The sequence below is a fragment of the Stegostoma tigrinum genome, chromosome 11 (assembly GCF_030684315.1).
Source record: "Stegostoma tigrinum isolate sSteTig4 chromosome 11, sSteTig4.hap1, whole genome shotgun sequence".
Taxonomy (NCBI): domain Eukaryota; kingdom Metazoa; phylum Chordata; class Chondrichthyes; order Orectolobiformes; family Stegostomatidae; genus Stegostoma; species Stegostoma tigrinum.
This window is the reverse complement of record NC_081364.1, coordinates 81,556,042-81,570,950: the sequence shown is the minus strand read 5'-3', so window position 1 is coordinate 81,570,950 and position 14,909 is coordinate 81,556,042. Positions and strand designations below refer to the sequence as shown.

General features: G+C 45.8%; 2 non-coding genes across 2 annotated transcripts; both read right to left on the bottom strand.

Annotated features, from left to right (window-relative positions):
* Nucleotides 1-2,095: 2,095 nt before the first annotated feature.
* trnas-uga (transfer RNA serine (anticodon UGA)) lies at nucleotides 2,096-2,177 on the bottom strand. The gene has a single exon. It is a non-coding gene; the product is annotated as a tRNA-Ser (tRNA).
* Nucleotides 2,178-7,995: 5,818 nt separating this feature from the next.
* On the bottom strand, nucleotides 7,996-8,068 carry trnar-ucg (transfer RNA arginine (anticodon UCG)). Its single transcript has one exon. It is a non-coding gene; the product is annotated as a tRNA-Arg (tRNA).
* Nucleotides 8,069-14,909: the final 6,841 nt, after the last annotated feature.

Below are 14,909 nucleotides of genomic sequence, written 5' to 3'. Positions count from 1 at the left end.
GGCCAGGTGTAGCAATTGCTGCGAATGCAGGGAAAGATGCCAGGGTTGGTGGGGCTAGTGGGAAGTGTGGAGTGGAAGAGGGATCCATGGAGACCGCGGTCCCTCCAGAAAGCAGATTAGGGTGGGGAGGGAAAAATGTCTTTGGTGTTGGGGTCAGATTGCGGGTAGTGAAAGTGGTGGAGAGTGATCTGTTGGATCCAGAGATTGATGGCGTGATACGTGAGGACAAGGAGAATTCTGTATTTGTTTTTATTGTGTGGAGGGAGTGTAAGGGCTGAGGTGTGGGAAACGCAAGAGATGGGGTCAAGGGTATTTTCAACCACTGTTGGGGTTGTTTGTGTGTGTGTGTGTGTGTGTGTGTGTGTGTGTGTGTGTGTTTGTGTGTGGGTGTGCACGTGCGGCCATTGCTGTCCTTGGAAAACAAGGACATCTCAGATGTCCGGAAGTAGAACACCTCATTTTGGGAGCAGAGAGGTGGAAGGTGCTGGTAAGGTGGATGCTCGAGCTCTTCGTGGGAGAATGGAGCGGCACTGATACAGTCATCGATGTAACAGAGGAAGAGTTGGGGGGATAGGGCCAGTGTAACTGTGGAAAAGGGACTGTTCCACATTTCTCACAAAGAGGCAGGTATAGCTTGTGACTGTGGCCACCCCTTTCATCTGTAGGAAGTGGGAGGAGGTGAAGGAGAAGTTGTTCAGATTAAGGACAGGTTCGGTTTGGTGGATATTAGTGAATGGGGACTGGCCTGGCTTGCGGGACAGAGAGAAGCAGAGGGCATTTTTGGAGATTGCAAGTATACAGGTATTGGACGTCCATGATGAAGATGAGGGGTTGGCGGCCAAGGATTCGAATGTTTTGGAGGAAGTGGAGGGCATGGGTGGTGTCCCGGATGTAGGTGGGGAGCACCTGGACCACGGGGGAGGAAAGAGAGTCGAGATAAGTGGAGATAAATTTGGTGGGGCAGGAGCAGGGACGATGGGTCGATCAGGGCAATCGGGTTTATGGATTTTGGGAAGGGGATAGAAGCGGGCGGTGTGGGGTTGGGAAACGATGAGGCATGAGGCTGCTGGTGATGAGGTTATGGGTGGTCTGGAAGATGCTGTTTTGGTGGTCGGGATGGGGTTATGATCGGGGGACGGTAGGAGGAGGTGTCAAAAGCTGACACATGGCTTATATATAAGTTATCCTTGTAGGAGAAAAATACATAGAATACTTGCACACACAGCAACAAATGTCCCCGAGAATATCAGAGTCAATGTGTGAGCTTCTTCAAGAAGGGCAAGGTGCCTGACTGTCTTTGTTCAGTTGGACAGATTCACGCTTCATTCTCCCCTCCCTTCTAAAGGTTCATAATGCTCAGCCTGGGTTTTTGTGTGTTTTTTCATTCCCAGCAACTGCAGTGATTTGGTCGGTGGCGTTCATAAATTGGCACATACCCATGAGCAGCTTGTGGACTATTTCAGCTTCCCCTCCCCTTTGCTGTTCTCAGTGAGACCTTCAAAGAATTTCTGTTGCCTGCAGATCAAGAGTTCAAAGCTGGTTTCATTTTTGATGCCACGAGAAAGTTTAGTCTGGAGTTCCAGCAAATGGCTCAGCGCGTCACCATGGTTGTCCCTGCAAGTTTATATCCAAAAACACGTTAACTTTTATGAAGATAACAAAGTGTGAAGCTGGATGAACACAGCAGGCCAAGCAGCATCTCAGGAGCAAAAGCTGACATTTTGGGCCTAGACCCTTCATCAGAGAGGGGGATGGGGTGAGGGTTCTGGAATAAATAGGGAGAGAAGGGGAGGAGGACCCCCTCCCAATCCCCCTCTCTGATGAAGGGTCTAGATCCAAGACGTCCGCTTTTGTGCTCCTGAGATGCTGCTTGTCCTGCTGTGTTCATCCAGCTCCACACTTTGTTATCTTGGATTCTCCAGCATCTGCAGTTCCCATTATCTCTGATCACAACTTTTATGAAGGTTTGGTTTGTTTGAACATGACCAGCAGTGAGTTGCCTTTTCTTACAATTGGCAATCTCAGTAAGAAGTCTTGCTGGTGCTGCTTTGACTCCTGTCATAAACAGCCTTTGCGTTTCTACTCAGCTTTCACCCGTAGTCAGCAGGATTCGAACCTGCGCAGGAATAACCCAATGGATTTCAAATCCATCGCCTTAACCACTCGGCCATGACTACTGGGAGAAATGCCCTGCTGTTTGTCTTTTCAGGTCACTTTCCATGGCCAGTCACGCTGTGGATGAATTATTGCTGGGTTTGTTTGAATCCAATCACTTTGCAGATTTCGAAAGTGTTTAATGTAATACATGGTGATTCTGGTTGTTTAATACCAATAGATAAAATAAACGTTCATTTGCAAATGAAAATATACATTGCAGGAAAAAAAAACTCAGCAGATCTGGGAGCATCTGTGGGCAGAGGATTTGAGTCAACATTTCAGAACTTCTTCAGAACTCTGTTTTCTCCTTTCTGTCGTGCAGTTTAGGTTTTTGATTCTGATTCCAAGCATTCCCAGCTCTTTATTGTAGCTATTAAATCAACATAGAAATAACTTTATGGTCACTCCCCAGACAAGATATCCGTTTGGTGAACATTTTCCTGACTGCATTAAAACCTGTAACTATATACTCAAAAGGGAACTGGTGGAGGGAGAACAGCACTTGTTCCTTTCTCAGTGGCCTCAAACCACCAACTTCACATTTCACAGTCGAAAGCACCAGCCAATTGCACCACAGAAAATGGCGAGCTCTTGCAGCAGCCCTTAAAGCGGGCTTGTAGTGAATTCAAACTTCTAACTGCCTCACTTGGAATGACAATTGTCTTGTATCAGCTGCACTTTTCCAAAATAAAACCTGGGACACTCATTGAGGAGACTTGGTATCAGATTGATCCCTCCCTCTGCAGACCCATCCACATCACTGGGAACCAGATCTTCTACAACCGGGCCCGTCTCACTTTGACCCTTTCAGTGTCTTGTCTATTTCTCAGTTTTCTCATTGTCCCTGAGACGAGATTTGAATTCCTGTTGCACAGGAACAAGAATTCTTCCCATGTCTCAGCTCAGTTCATGTCCCAATAACACCTGTGTCAATGCCCGGCCTCTTAAAGAAGTGGCAGGTGTCTGGACTGTTTGTGCTCAATCAGAAAGTTCACTCTTCATTGTCCTGTGATTCCAGTTCCCAGGACATTCTGGCATGTGGCCAGGGGAGGGGAGATTTTGAACCTTGTGAAATCCACGTTGATACCCTTGGGCTGCAGAGTTCCCAAGCGCAATATGAGATGCTGTTCCTGCATCTTTCGGGTGACGTCATTGTCTTAATGCAGGAGGCCCAGGATGGACATGTCACCAAAAACAGCACAGCTAGTCCCCGCCTCCCTAACCATTCCTCCCATCTCAAGCCCCAACCCCACCCCCTACCCACTAACCTCATCCCGCCCCCCTGACCTGTCCATCCTCCCTGGACTGACCTAATCCCCCCTTAACTACCCACCTACATTCACCTTCACTGGCTCTCACCCTGACTCTTTGACCTGTCTGTCTCCTCTCACCCTATCTTCTCCTTTCTCCATCTTCCATCCGCTTCCGCCGTCTCCCTATTTATTTCAGAATCCCCTGCCACTCCCCCATTTGTGAAGAAGGGTCCCGACGTGAAACATCAAGCTTTCCAGTTCCTCTGATGCTGCTTGGCCCGTTGTGTTCTGACAAGGCGAGGTATGTTCAAGGCTGAGATAGACAGATATTTCATCATTTTGGGAGTCAAGTCAATTGTTGGGAAAAGCCTACCTGGTTCACTGATATCTTTTCAGGAAGGAAACTGCCATCCTTACCTGGTATGGCCTATATGTGACTCAAGACCCACAGCAATGTGGTCAACTCTTTTCTGCCCTCTCTGGAAATTGGAAATGGCTGATAAATGTTGGCCTTTCCAAACATCCCCCTCATCCTGCGTATGAATAAAGGATCTGCAGTTCTTGCTATCACCAGTTAACAGAAGCTTTTCTGCAATACATCTACTGAACAACATCAGATTATTACAGCCCCGTTTTCTCCGCTTTGAAACGCAGGGCAATAATATGAATCATTTCAAAACTTGGAGAAAGACACTTCGCTGGTGAAGGTGCTTCTGGTGTAAGAACTGACTTGGGAGTGTGTGCAAGTCAGGATGCTTGGATTAGTGTCGAGTAAACTGGTTGGCTTTTAGTGCTTGCATCGCTCAGGCATGGATGCAATTCCCACTTCGGAAATGAAGATTTATATCTCTTCCTGTTAACCTCAGGAATGAAAATGAGTTGCTGGTTATGCACAGAACACACACCCTGGATCTAGCAGAATCAGTCCAATGAGAGCTTGCCTTCACATTGAAGGGTAATGGCAGCAGTTTCATGGGAATTTGACCACAACAAACTCCCCTTCAAGTATCTCACCATTCTGAGTTTGAACTATGCCACTGTTCCTTCAGCGTCTCTGCTTCTAAATCCAGGAACTCCCTACCTAATAACATCAAAGCTGTACCCAAGTGCCAAGGAGTTTGAGTGTTCAATAAAGTAACTTATCACCTCCATCTGTGGGTTAATTAGGGAAGGGCAATAAATCCAATCCCATTGAATGAAGTCCTATCGAAGGCATCCGGGTTCAAGTTGTAGTTTCTAACTGAACACCTACAATTGGTCAGGAACACGTTCAGAAGCAAAGTGTGGGAGTGAAGCAAAAGGGAAAAGCAACAATGGCCGTGAGGGGGGGGCGGGGGGGGCATGAGGCAGGAAGTGAGTGTGGAACTGTTGGTGCAAGGATCAATGTTGGCTCCAATGGGCCAGGCTTTACATTTGCTCAGTCACCAAAATGAACCTATTCTTCTTGTTAGGTTCCCTCAGTGTGTGTTAACGTTGTTCATGGGCCCCAAGAGGATGGGCCCATGCTCTTTATCCAGTCAGCTGAAACAGGTGAAATTGTCGGTTTTAAACCAAAGGGTCCAGGCCCAAAACGTCAGCTTTTGTGCTCCTGACATGCTCCCTGGCCTGGTGTCTTCATCCAGCTCCACACTTTATTATCTTGGATTCTCCAGCATCTGCAGTTCCCATTATCTCAGGAGAAAATTGGCTCATTCCATGTATTTTCACAGGAGAATATTGAGCTGCCAACAATCCGTGTTGAAAAGTGGTGTCAGATTGAAATTCTCACTGAGTAACACTGATACAGGAAAGTTCCCCCAAGTTACTGTGATTGCTGGTTAAGGAAATGCCCTAATGGATGGGTAAAAAATCAGTGTGTAGTAAACAGGCGATCTTGAGTTAAAATCCCAGCGGTGCCTGAGCTTTACATTGAAGATGCCTTGTTTCAACGCTTCTGAAATGCCATATAACAACAAAGTTACTTGCCCCCCTTTATTCATTCACAGACTGAAGGTGTCACTGGCTCGGCCAACATCTATTGCCCGTTGCTAATTACCCACCATGTTTGCTCTGGGCCTGGAGCCAGACGTAGGCGCGATCAATAAGGATTAAGGATGCCTGAAGGACATTAGGGAACCACATAGGTTTTGGTCCCCTGATAATGGATGTATGGCCATCATTGCATTCTAAATTACAGATATTTATTGAATTGAAATCCCATCATTTTCTGGGGGTGATATTTGAACTTTGGTCTCCAGAACGTTACCTGGCTTTCTGAATAAACAGTCCAGCGACAATACCACTCAGCCATTACTTGCCCTGTCAGTGCAGAGAACTGAGCATGGTTCCTATGTTTTAGTGCAGACAGTTATCATTCGATGCTGGCACTCCTGTCGCCTGTTTTCTCCCCATCAGGGAATGGTTTCCTGCTAACAAATAATTCATCCTGAGGTTTGGTAGGAATAACAAGGTGAGGCAGAATAAACTGCAGCCTTCGTGCGGAATATTGTGGTAATGAGACAGGCACCACGAACTGTTCACCCTCATTCTCTGCTGTCACCATTCATTCATTTTACACCAACAGTAAAAACATCACAGCAATCATGTAGTTGTGGCATTTTGTTTCTTTTCTGGTGGATTAGGAATTCTGTTAAGAAGTCGAAACACTCATCATGTTTTGAGGGAATAAATGTCTCCTTGGCTCAGCCCTAAGTAACAGAAACACTATTTGGAGAATGTGAGCCCAGTTCCAGGCTTTACAATCGGGGTGGGAAAGCCTCTCAGCAGCTCCAGTCTCAAACACTGTCCAGTCTTCAGACTTTTCAAAGTTCAGCAATGGGAAATGAGGGATATTGATATAGAATCCCTACAATGTGGAAACAGGCCCTTTGGCCCGACAAGTCCACACTGAACCTCAAAGCATCCCACCTCCCTATAACCCACCTAATCTACACATTCCTAAACAGGACGTGCAATTTAGCACGGCCAATTCACCCACCCTGCACATCTTTGGACTGTGGGAGGAAACCCATGCAGACACGGGGAGATTGCACAAATTCCACACAGACAGTCGCCCAAGGCTGGAATTGAACCCTGGTGGCTGGCACTGTGGGGCAGTAGGACGAACCACTGTGCCACTGTGCTGCCCTCAATATGGATGGACAGAGTTGGAGAATATAAAATTTGGTGAGGTGAATACCCAGAGACAAATAGAGGTGCATATTGAGGCAGACACTAAAAGGACCAATTCTCCATTCGACATCGCTGCTGACTAACTGAAAGGAAAAGGCAAATAAAACCTTTTAAGCAGAGCCTTTTACCACCTGAGGGCCACGGAAGCAGCATTACAGGCGATAAAAGTCTGTTAAAGTAGTAAAGTTGACGATGGGAAATTAATGTGATATTTTAATAAATATGCTGATTTGACAGATATAAGTGATCATTTCCCTGGCATTATAATATAAAAAGGCATAACTGACCTGGTTCTGATGAACAGTCAGTGGATCTGAAATGTTAACCGTATCTCTCCACAGATGCTGCCAGGCCTGCTGGGCCTCTCTGTCAATTCCTGTTTTTGTTTCAGATTCCCAGCATCCACAGTTCTTTGTTTCACGTTAGCCTGAGTATCGTTTGGGACACAGTTAGTTACCTCACAGCCCCTTTCCTTCTCCTCATAGGGAGGCGGTGCAATCCATGCAATCGATTGTCGGAAGAACCCTCCGGTTCACTAATGCCCTTTAGGGACAGAAACTGCCCACCCTCACCTGGTCTGGCCTACATGTGACTACAAAGCCCCAGCAATGTGGTTGATTGAATAAATGCTGCCGAGCCAGAGACGCCAGTTAATGAATAAAAGTACAATGAGTCAGCAAAGCTGTCATCGCTAAAAGCGAGGAGGTAACATCTTCCACTCAGTATTTCAAACCAGGGCCGTGGTTCCAAAAGCGCCAAATCCGAACCACTAGACAACCAAAGAACATGCCGGAGATGCTTGTATCATTTCTCAAAAACGTTGTTTTTGCCTTTCCATTTTCGATCCTTTTGGTGACAGGTCAGTTTCTCCCAGTCTGAGTTATTATCGCGTGGAAAGAGACTATCAGGGCCATTGTGTCTGTGTGTGTCATCAGGCATCTATCCTATTCTAATCTCATTTTCCAGCATTTGGCCCACCGTGTTGTGCATTCTGACACATCAAGGGCAAACGTCATTGAGATTAACCCTGTAATCAAGGTTTTGTGACAGTAAAACAGTGTTACAGACTACTTATGGAACTCATCCTCATGTTTAGCCACAGAGGGAGATACACAGGCACATTGCTCAGGATGACACTACCTCCAGGCGCTTCACGTTCACTCTCTGTCCCCACACATGTGTCGCCCACAACAGGCAGATTTATATGGAGCACAAGCAAGTTCTCCAAGCAATGAGACATGTTGTTCTGAGCTCAGAAATGAAGCCAACAGTGAGCTGAAAAGGTCCCCAAAACTGCTCAACTTCCAATTTCGTAGTTTAGCTTCAGGGAGTTGGCAACGAAATCACCCACCCTCTATTCCAACTTCAGGTGAACATGTCATCTTGCTAGCCTTGAAAATGGGTAGGTTGCACTCAAGCCAGGCAGGACTCGAACCTGCAATCTTCTGATCCGAAGTCAGACGCGTTATCCATTACGCCACTGGCTCGCAATGGTGAACTGGCTTCTTGTTGAGTTGAGATGTTTACAGGGACCAAGGTGGAAATGTGATACATGAGATGAGCACCAGCAAAGGCAATCTCTGTCACTGCTTCATTTCAATGGGCCTCATTTTGTGAAGCAGAAAATTTCACTTGCAAAAAAAAACAAATTTGTCCTCAGATGCCTGCTTCATTGTCATCTGTTTCTCTGCTGAGACTTGGTATCATTTCATTCAGTTATTGCGCAAGTTTACCGACCAATCCAGTGAAACATAATTTCATACGATTACTAACCCTAAACCTTGGTCAGGTAAGTGAATGCATGTGATGTATTCGCAGAAAACACCCTTTTTGATCATAGGCTGAAATTGATTTCATAAAGAACCACCCCCAAGCTCCTCCGAACATTAAAAAAATACATCAGAGGCAACAACGGCTCATGTAGGATTCAAGCCAGCAACTTGGCACATTCCTAACAACCACCTGATGTGAGAATCAGACCACAAGGCCAATGACGCAGTCTGTGGACACCCCACTTAACAATAAATGAGGTGCCACTCAGGCAGTGATAGTCTCCCTACCTTGGATGTAGGAGAAAGAGTTCAAGTTTTATCTGCTCCAGAGGTATGTAATAAGATATCTGAACGTGTTGCTTAAAAAAAATCCTACTTCCCAATGCAGCAGTGAATATTTTCTTTTTGTTCTGTCTCTCTACCACGGAGTCAGAGCTCTCTCCATCAACAAATGCATTAAGCCATTTAGCCACGGGCAGGCAGTGCTGGGAGTGGTATACACTTTGTCGCTGTCTCTCAAACACTGGAAGAAGGAAGGAGCAGAAGGCATGGAATCAGACTTGTGTAGCAAATTTTAAAGGCGATTTGGAACTTTCATCAAATGACTTTTATCAGATGCAGACAGAAAGATGGAGAGCTGCTGGGAAAGATAGAAGTCGAAACTAGAGATTAGTCTGTACAGCAACTTAAAATGCAATCTTTCTGTACAGCCTGTTTGATGTTCAGAATTTGTCTGCACACAGGGCGTCCTTTTGTTTGTGACCTCCACAGCAGGAGTTAATGTCTGACACCAACAGTCCCGCGTTAAGTGAATCTGAGTGAAACACTCACGCACTGAGAGACACCCCCAACGACCCTGAGTTGCTGGGCTGCAGACAGTACAACGTGGAAGGGAGGGTTAATAATGAGCCATTGTTTCTCCCCCACCCGCTCCCTCACAGAGACAGGGAGAGTGACGTGATAAACCCATGGTGTCATTCACATTCACATTCAGCCCATCGAGTCCACAGCGACTCTCTGCCTCTTGTATTTCTCTGTAGTTATTCACAAGTTTTGATATCTGTCCCTAATAATGGTGAACTGTGTATGTGTCATGATGCAGTCTCTGGCATCCTGATCCTTTTGTCAATCATGTCTGAAACAGCATTGGGAATTACTGCCAGGCATGACAAAAGAGACTGCAAGTAATGTGTTCAGAGATAATGGGAACTGCAGATGCTGGAGAATCTGAGATAACAAAGTGTGCAGCTGGATGTGCTCCTAAGGTGCTACTTGGCCTGCTGTGTTCATCCAGCTGCACACTTTGTTATGCAAGTAATGTGTTTCTACTTGACCGGATTATTCTCATCTCAGAGAGGAAGTTTGACGATTCAGCTCGGAGCAGACCAACTGAGAACAGGAGAAGACCATTCAGGCCTTCTCAAGTGTATCATCTCACCTGTATGAACTTGGCCACAACAAACTCTGAACATATTCATGTCGCATCTCTTTCTGCTTCTGTCCCTGCCTCACCTCTAGCTCCCTCTGACCGCCCAGATCTGAGGTCAATGAGCTGGTCGATACAAATGCAGTCAGATCGTGAAGCCAATCTTTACCTTGGCAGCAGGTCCAGGGAATGTCAGGCACAAGGAACGGATTGAGAAGCGATGGGTTATCACATGGTTGTGCGAAGAGACACCAGGATTCCATCTTCCTGTCTCCCAGATACTGATTCCAGGAACATGCACAGTGCCAGTTATCCCCAATCCCAATGGATGACGTGTCTGATCGCCAGATGAGGGGACAGTCAGACCGACACCTTCCTGGCTCGGGTGCATTTTGAAAACGCTGTCCTGTCACTTCACAAACGAAGCTGACCACAAATGATCATAGAGGGCTCGAGCACAGAAAAAGACCCTTCATCCCATCCGGCCTGACCAGTTGAACTCAACACCTTGGCTGTTCTCGGAACAAAATCAAAATTGCTGGAAAAGTTCAGCAGACCTGGCAGTATTTGTGAAGAAAAATCGGGATTAACACTGTGGGTTGGCTGACCCTCTCTCAGGGCTGACTGTTCTCGTCTTATTTGCCAGCAGATGGCTCACAGCCTCACCACGGCTGGCCCTGCAAGTGGATATCTTCAAACTGGTTGACGTTTATGAAGTTTCGTGCCTGTTCTGCAATGACAGGCAGTGAGTTGCCTTCTCCCCACCACTGATGCCCTGAGTGAAAAGTTTGTTTCCCACTGCTGTGATTTCAGTCACATGCAAAATGGAGGGAACAAACAGCCCTCACACTTGTCTCCAGTCCCCCCCCCCCCCCCCCCCCCACGCACACAGTCAACAGGATTTGAACCAGCACAGGGATGCCCCAACAAATTTGGAGCCCTTTACCTAAACCACTTGGCCATGATTACTGCAAGTGGTATGGTGCTCTTTATCTTTTCAGGTCGCCTTCGGTGGTCAGTTGAGCTGTGGCAGAATGAATCCTTGCCTGGTTTGTTTGAATCCAATCACTCTGCAGATTTTTAAAGTATGAAATTTGGTTCATGGTGATTCTGGTTGATTTATTCCAACAGATAAAATAAACATTCATTTGCAAGCAAAATATAAATAGCAGGAAAATAGCTCAGCAGATCTGGGAGCATCAGTGGGCCAAGAATTTCAATCAAGTCTTCAGAACCTCTTCAGAACTCTGTTTTCTCCTTTCTGTAGTGCAGTTTCTGTTCATCGTTCTGACTCGAAGCATCCCCAGCTCTTTATGGAAGTAAGGAAAGCAACATCAAAATACCAGTCTGGTCACTCACCGGACAAGATTTACGTTTGGGGAATATCTTCCTGACTGCAATAAAGCCTGAAACAGTACAGTCAAAAGGGAACTGGTAGAGTGCGAACAGCTCTTGTTCCTTCCTCAGTGGCTTCAAACCCCCAACATCACATTTCACAGCCAGAAGCGACAGCCATTTGCATCACAGAAAATGGCGAGCACTTGCAGCAGCCCTTATACCGGGCTCGTAGTGAATTCAAACTCCCACCTGTCTCGAACGGAGCGATAATTGTCTTGTGTCAGCTGCACTTTTCCGAAATTGGAGCTATTTCAGGTAAAAAACAGCAGTGTTGCAGAATCAATGCACTGAATACTGCAGAAACTCAACAGGTTCAACGATATTGGTGGAAAGAAAAACAGAGCTGAGGTTTTCAGTGCAGCTGGATTCTTGTTCACAGCATGTGTGCCCTGAATGTCAATGCACTGCCAAAGCTGAGAAAACATGACCTTGTTTTGACAGAAATATAGCTGCCAGGATTTGAGCCTACATGGGGAAACCCTAAGGGATTTCTAAGCCATTGCCTTAACCACTTGGCTACAACTACAGGCCACTGAACATCTGTTAATATTTCTCATGAAATGGTTCTAACAGGAAAGGTGAGTGCTCGATTTGTGATGTCTGCACCATGACCCTAATATCTCCTGTCACCCTGTACTTGATCAGAACAGAGTCGGCTGTTGTGGGATTGAACTGAACTAAACACATTGATGAACGATAGAGTGGATGGAAAGGATCCATTTCCATGAGCAGAGAGATTGATTGTCAGGGCAATGGATCTAGAAATAATTATGTCCTTGTATTTTAATCGCGCCTTTCACCACCACCTAAACCGCAGCCAACGAAGTACGTTTGGAACAGATTCATCTTTGGGAAATCTGACGTGCAAATCAGGGCAGTTGGTTCAACGAGAGGCCTAGAAACAAAATACTTTAAATACTTACAGCTGGGGCTGGGGACGCCAGTGAGTTCACACCGAACTTTGGAAGCTTGTTGTGTTCTGATTTATACCCGAGTGAGTTATTTCAGGGAAGCGAGTTGCCCATTTAAATCAAAGATAAGGTGGGTGTTCTCACACTCAGGGAGAAGCAAATCTGTGGAATTCTTGAAAACAGAGGCTGTGCTGGCTTGATATATTCAAGGCTGAGACAGACAGACAATTCGTCATTTCAGGAGTCAAGGGCCACGTGGATACGGCAGAACAGTGGTGTTGAGGATTACCAGATCAGCCTGGACCTCATTAAAATGTATAGCTGACCTGATTGGCCAAATGGCTTCCATCTGCTCCAATTGCTTATCTGTCATTTGGAAAATGCTGGGGAACAATGTAAAGGAAAAAATAGCAGAACATTCACCAAAGATGACCGCAGTCAAACTGAGTCAACATCGTTTGATGAAAGGAAATCTGCACTTGACACTTTTCTCAGAGTTGCTTGTTAATGTTAAAAATGGAGCTCATAAAGGGAGCCCGTGGATGAAATGTACATGAATAAGGGCCAAATGCTGGCAAATGGGGCTAAATTAATTTCAAATATCTGGGCAGCATGGACGAGGTGCACCGAAGTGTCTCTTTTCACGCTGTCCATCTGGACGAAGCGACACTTGCTCATTCCCAATTTAATTGTTTGTTGGCAAATGCCAGTAGAACCAGACTCTGTGGCGCAATTGGTTAGAGCGTTCTCCATTCGCTTTCAGTGAAAAGTTCGGCTGTTAACTGAAAGGTTGGTGGTTCGAGCCCACCCAGGGACGCAGTGCTTTTTCACTCTTAACCCAATGACCCATTCTCCAGGGCGCTTTTTGGCTGCCAGAAAATAACCGTGTTTGCTCATCATGAATCGAGCGATGCCCAACATGGACAGGTCTTAACGTGCAGCCGAGGCTAAAATGACAAGGCGAACACAGTTGCAGACGCACCAAAGCATAATTGCTGTCTGTGAGACGCCTCGGCTTGTTTGTGTCGTGATCTACTTGCACAAGTGGCAGCGGGGCAATCCCAAACTGTGCTTCCACTATACTGGGAGTTTAGTCCAACGCCACTTTCCAGAAAATGCTCTCATAAGGAAAATGAAAGAAAGGATGAGAATGACCCATGGAAAGTGATGATTAACAATCACAATCTCAAAGAGAATGAAATGTGAGGCTGGATGGACACAGCAGGCCCAGCAGCATCTCAGGAGCACAAAAGCTGATGTTTCGGGCCTAGACCCTTCATCAGAGAATGATGAAGGGTCTCGGCCTGAAACATCAGCTTTTGTGCTCCTGAGATGCTGCTTGGCCTGCTGTGTTCATCCAGCTTCACATTTCATTATCTTGGATTCTCCAGCATCTGCAGTTCCCATTATCACTGATACAATTTCAAAGGGGCTGGGTTTCCCCTCTGATCAACAGTGGGGTGTGCCTGCACAGCAACGATTGCAGCGGATTGAGATAGCGGCTCATCAGTTCCCTTCTCCAGGAGAGAAATGGGTGAAATGAGAGAAATTTAACAAAATTTCACATCGCAATTATCCTCCTTTTCACATCACAGCAAATAACTGCGGTAAGAATTAATGCAGGATTTGATTTCACAGCAGCAGTAGTGTAACGATCTCCATTCGCTTTCAGTGGAAAGAGTGAAAAATGCATCTTGTCTGGAACATGAAGCAGCAGAGCAGCCTGCTTGTTCCGGAGATCATGCTGGGGACATTCCATGCTTTAATGGGCCGAATGGTCACTGTGTATGCATTAGGTTTTCTGTGATCTCTGACTCTGCGTGTTTTTTTTTCTTATTTAGAATTTTGAAATTGTCTGCACCAAAATGTGCGGCTCATTCACATCTGTTCAGAAGAGAGGTGGTCTCAATAGGACTCCATTTAACAACATTGTGCACTGTTCCCAAATCTGGAAAACAAATCCTCATGGACAATTTTACATCCCCGCTGTCATGGAGCTTTTCATTCTACGACATGACCCACACTACACCAACTATAATCACCGTTTCTATGTTTAAGAATACACAGCTATTTACATACATCTCTCAAAGAAGAGTGAATATCTAAACAGATACAAATTTTCAGCAAGAAACAACGGATTATTGTTGATGGTTGTTTTTGTCACTGCTAACCTGTTTCCAGTGTTGTTTCAACGGGCTCTGTGCAAGGTCACGTGATATATGTGGCAGACACAGAAACATTGTAGCAGGAAGAGGCCAGTCGGTCCTTCCAGCCTGGTCCACTATTTAATATGATCATAGACATCACCCAACTTAGTTCCCTGTTTTACTTCTCATTCCATATCCTTTTGTCCCATGAGACCTAAGAACCATAACTAACTCCGTCTTTGAAAAATAAACAATCTTTTAGCTTCAACCGCTTGTGACGAACAGAATGCTTCAGATGTGTTATTTTATGGTGATGACGTTCCCCTCACCTCATTCCTATATGGCTACAGCTTATCCTCAAGCTGTGGTCTCTGGGTTTGGACTCTCCAGTGATCGGGAACATGCATCTTTTGTTTACCTTGCCTTGTCCTGTTGGTATTTTATAGGTTGTTTGGAAATGTCCCTCATTGGCCTACAGATACGTTTAATGATTTGTAGATCAATGTCGGAGGCATGGTTAAGAAGTTTTCAGGCAACACAAGACTTGGGAACTTCATTGAAAACGAAGAGTGTCAGTGTAGTCTGCAAGAAGATATCGATGGACTGGTCAGGCGTGCAAAAAAGGTGACAAATGGAATTAAGCCCAGAAAAAAGTGGAGTTGTGTTTGGGGCGA